The following is a 5,178-nucleotide window of genomic DNA, read 5'->3' as shown; positions in this document are numbered from 1 at the left end:
ACAAACAACAACAACAACAACAACAAAACTTCCTCGGGCTGCTGTAGGTGACAATGTGGAGCTATGCCTTCAATCCAGTCCCACAGATACTGACAAACCCTAGCTGGACAGCTGGTAGACCTTGGCCAACAGGCTTCACATAGCCACAGGCAGTCAGAACTCTACCAATCTCCCAGCACTTGCAGCACCCACCCCAAACTGGCTCCTCGCTTTGAGTTCTCAGATACAGTAAGCTCTTGACATTGGAAGCCAAGAGGAACTTCCCCCAGCTTTCTAAGAAGAAAAGCTGAAACAGAGCATGATGCACTATGATAATTTTTCTGCAATTGGACAGGAGGGGACAGTTGTTTCATTGTGAGTTTTATGTACACATTCCCAGAAACTCATCTTAAACCCATTCAACTGATTTCCACATACTTAACTCACCTGATAATTAATTTTAGTCTTGCTCACTTCCAGAAATACTCAGAAAGGGACTTGGAAGAATATGTGTCCTCCTTGTCTTCATTGTTCTACAAACAATAAGCCTTTTATAAGCCCCACTCTTACCACAGAAGTGGCACACATCATGGAGTGTGGGCCACTGACTTCACAGGGAGTCTCAGCTTTAACCTCCCACAATTTCTAAGTCTCAGGATGCATGATAATTAAAAAAAAAATAAAGATTAAAAACAGCAATTTGGAGAAAAGGATGGAGAGGAAAGAGATGGTGATTGTCCTGAATGTTTAGGACACACACTGTCACTTGGAAGCTGATCACATTAGCTGACCCATTTCTCCCTCCCTAGCATACTAGGAGGCACCTTAGTTCTGGTTGAAAGTAAGGGAGGGAGGATTTCAGGCAGAGTGTATTTGGAGATGCAGAGGTGAAAAGAAGCAGAGACCCAGAGCTGGTATAGGACAGAGAGGTGAGTGGGCTTGAAAACTTCCAAGGATGCCAACGATTGATAGCATAGTGTTCAACTTCTTTAAAGGCAACTAGTTGTCTTCTGGATCTCATATCTCTTGAGTTTCAAGGTGCCACCCCTTTGTCTCCCAGTTTGCCTGGAGAAGTACCCAGGGCCTGACAAACATCAATATCCAAGCCCCAATGAAGGGCAAGATTTCCACTCAGTTCCGAGATGGGGAGTTTCTAGTTCCACTTAGTCACTCAAGAGTCCTCAGTCATAGGGTGTGGTGGTCCATGTCTTTAATCTTAGCACCTACATCCATTAGCAGAGGCAGCTGGATCCTGTGAGTTTAAGGCCAGACAGATCTATATATTGAACTGCAGGGCAGCCATGGTAACATAGTGAAACTGTCTCAAAGAGAGTCCCCAGAAGCCTAATAAACTTGCCCTTTGTTAGTTCTTCCTGTCTCCTTTCTTCACTTCCTCACTGTGCTTCCTGAAGTCACTTCCCAGTAAACTACTGGCATCCACATCTTTGGGTCAAGGTCTGCTTTTGGTGAAGACAAACGTGAGACAAGGTTTAATTAGGGTCCACTGAGTGACAGCGATGGTAAGAGGAAAATGAGTGAGAGCAGGCCAGTTTTAAAATGAGGCAGGACCTGTGTACCAGAGACTGACTGAAAGCCCTAAATACTGACTGAATGCTTAAATACTCCTGAACTGGCACTTCCATGATCCTGATGCCGGTTCATGAGTGTATACAACTACACTCAGCCTAATAACAGACGTACAGGCTGCTACTGAAATGTCAGAGTCCAACATTATTCACACCTGTCATCCAGAGTGAAAAGGCAGCCCTGCTTTGGCCAGTTGTATAGTAAGGCCACAGGATGATGAAAGAACCAGAGTGAGTAATAACCAGAGGTAACACAGAGGCTGCAAGGGGCAGAACTCAGGGAAGGCCTCAAGTTTAATCCCTTCCCTGAACTCTCTGTCTACCTTGCTTGAGCCAACCTCAATTTACTGGCTCCTGTTACATCTTCTGGAAACTCTCCCGTCTTCTCCAGACCATCTCCTTGTGGCTTCCTTTCCATGCCCTCTTCAAATACACAAAGTCTATGATAATACTACCTACCTATGCATGGGTTGGTAAACAAGAACATAATTTCAGAATTGTACTGTCAGAACGTCATAGGTGCATGTTAACTGCGTGTGATTCCCTTGAAAAGTATCCGACCATAAAGTCCAACAGCAAACCAGCTAAGAGCATGGAACTGACATGACATTTCCTCTTGGCTCAGTTGGCCAGAACTGTTGCAAAGGTGATAGCCGCCTCATCACCTGAGGATTCTGATCAAGAATAACACACACACACACACACACACACACACACACAGTAAAATATAAATGGTTATATAGAGAAATAAAAGCATAAATGAGTTATCGTGTTCAGAAACATGTAGACGAGTAACAGATAAAACAATTATACAGACTACCATGGTGGCTCATGCCATTAATTTCAGTACTCGGGAGGCTGAGGCAGGAGGATCACCATGACTTCAAGGCCATCCTAGACTACATAGGAAGTTTCAGGCAAGTCTGGGGTACCTTGCCTCAAAATAAAGAAGTAAAATAAAAGTGATGAGCAGCCCCCCTTGGCTTCACCTACCTATAATCCCAGCCTTGGGAGGTGGAGCAGGAGGGAAATGTCAGTGTTATCCTCAGCTGTATAATGTGCTTGGTGCTAGCCTGGGCAAAAGGACACAGTTCTCCCGCCACCCGCAAAAGTACAGTTATATTTGTTTGCTTTTGAAAGAAGCTGTGGAAGTTATCACCCTTAGGTGGCTTTTGAGAGAGGAAGAGGAATTACTAAATGCACTCATCTTGTTCATACCTACAGGAAATGTATATTATCAAAATAGCAGTTTCAGAACCTTAGTTCTGAATTCTTGCCTCATCAGTTGTGGGTAATTTGTGTCCCTGTGTAGCCTGGCTGGTCTGTGTCTTATTTCGTAGGCCAGAAAAAAACCCTCAAACTCAGAGCAATGCTCCTGCTTCAGCCTCCTGTCTATTACACATAGTCATCTTAATTACATCTCTTCCTACATAGCCTAAGGGTTCCAGCTTCAGCATGGTTCCAAATCCCAAGTAGTGAAACTACACAGACAAAAGCCCTTCTTAATTATTTAGTAATCAGTAATATATTTAAAGATTTTTTTTAATTTTTAAATGTGTGTATATGTGTGTGTGCCTGAGTGTGGGTTTGTGCACATAAGTGCAGACGCTCCAGCAGTCCAAAGAGGTGTCAGATTCCTGGACTTATAGGTGGTCATGAACCCCTGGCTATGGGTTCTCTACAAGAGCATCCATGTTCTTAACTACTGAAATATCTCTCCAGCCCAACTGTTAATATTTTTGTTCTTTAGTCTGATACGCTAGGATAGAACATTTAAATCTATTGTATAAATCATTTTAAAATACAAATTACCCACAACTGATGAGGCAAGAATTCAGAACTAAGGTTCTGAAACTGCTATTTTGATAATATACATTTCCTGTAGGTATGAACAAGATGAGTGTGGCATTTCCGGTTGGCATTCAGACATACAGGGATTGTGACATTCTAAGTCATCATGCCAGCCCTTAACATGCAGAGAATATTAAACAAAAAAGTAATAAAATCAGATGCGTCCTTGGGAACAGTACACATCCTGGCAGCCAATTGAGCCAATTATTATTAATCATAATAATTTAGAAAAAAATTAAATAAAATTGAGAAGGAATGTTGGCAAAAATATAAAGCACTTACTTTAAATTTTGTTTTTAATTTATTTTTCATTTATGTGAATAAATGCATATAAATCTGTCATGTGTGTCTGTATACCTAGGAGGCCCCTGGAATTTTAATTATGGACAGTTGTGAGCTACCAGGTGGGTGCTGGAAGCTGGATCTGGGCCTTCTGCAAGAGCAGCCCAAGCTCTTAACTGCTGAGTCATCTCCTCAGACTCCAAATATAATACAATTATTAACTTTAATTTCTTTAAGTCAACAGACAGACCAGACCTCAAAATAGACAGCAACTGGCCTGGAAGGCTCCAGTCCAGATTGTACCAAGTGGTTAGCTAATCCATGAGAAATGACCAGTCTTGCTATAATACAAAGGCTGCTGCTGCTGCTGCTACTGATAATGATGATAAAACTAAATTTCACTAATTTTCATATAAGCATGTAAGATAATACCTCTTGTTGCTTGCAGGCCTGAAGGACACTCTGGTGGATGCTATGGTCCTTTTAATATTTTAGGAAATGTCACTGATAACATATATATTTCAATGGCTTTATTTATGGAATTGGATCAAAGAGCATATCAAGTAGTTACCATATTTATAAACAAAGAGCTACACATAAAATGCAAATCTTTTTCTATTTTCTTCTTCTTTCTATTTTTTTCTTCTTCCTCCTCCCTCCTCCTCCTCTCCTTATTTCTTCTTCTTTGTCTTTTTTAACTTCTTTTTTCCAGGCAAGCTCTCATTGCATAGCTCTAGTTGTCCGGGAACTTGATTTGTAGATCAGGCTGGCCTCAAACTCTCAGAGATCTTCCTACCGCTGCCTCCTGAATGCTGGGAATAGAAGCATGCACTAGCATGCCTGTTTTACTGTGTGTTTTTAAAAAAGTTTATCTTACCTCTTTAAAAACAAACAAATAGCCATTTACTGATATGATACTGTTTGTTACCAGCTAGTAAAGCAAACAAACATAGATGGTAGATCCATCTGAATGACAAAACAACCTTCCTTCGAGCCGGATTCGAACCAGCGACCTAAGGATTACCAAGGTCATTTTCCTACAGTCCTCCGCTCTACCAACTGAGCTATCGAAGGATACTGTCTGCATTCTCTAACAGAGTGCCAGGTAGCTTAGACTAGCTTTAAATTCTTCCTAAATTTGACAACGATTTTATATTTCTGACCCTCCTAATTCCACCTAAGATTATCAATATGAGCCACCATGTCTGATTTTAAGCAGTGCTGGGATCTAACTCAAGGCTTCATGGACGCTAGATGGACCCTCTACCAAATGCCAAGTGCATTTTTTCTTTTCTTTTCTTTTTTTTTTTTTTTTTTTTTTTTTTTTTTTTTTTTTCTGTGTAGCCCTGGCTGTCCTGGAACTCACTCTGTAGACCAGGCTGGCCTCGAACTCAGAAATCTGCCTGCCTCTGCCTCCCAAGAGCTGGGATTAAAGGCTTGGGCCACCACTGCCCAGCACCAAGTGCATTCTTTATAATAG

At 41.5% G+C, this 5,178-nt stretch overlaps 1 non-coding gene across 1 annotated transcript; it reads right to left on the bottom strand.

Annotated features, from left to right (window-relative positions):
- Positions 1-4,683: 4,683 nt before the first annotated feature.
- Positions 4,684-4,772, bottom strand: Trnay-gua. Its single transcript is given in 2 exon segments — positions 4,684-4,719; positions 4,736-4,772. It is a non-coding gene; the product is annotated as a tRNA-Tyr (tRNA).
- Positions 4,773-5,178: the final 406 nt, after the last annotated feature.

Source organism: Mastomys coucha, unplaced genomic scaffold (genome assembly GCF_008632895.1).
Source record: "Mastomys coucha isolate ucsf_1 unplaced genomic scaffold, UCSF_Mcou_1 pScaffold7, whole genome shotgun sequence".
Lineage (NCBI taxonomy): Eukaryota > Metazoa > Chordata > Mammalia > Rodentia > Muridae > Mastomys > Mastomys coucha.
Note: the sequence above shows the minus strand (reverse complement) of the source record. Positions and strands in the feature narration are given on the sequence as shown.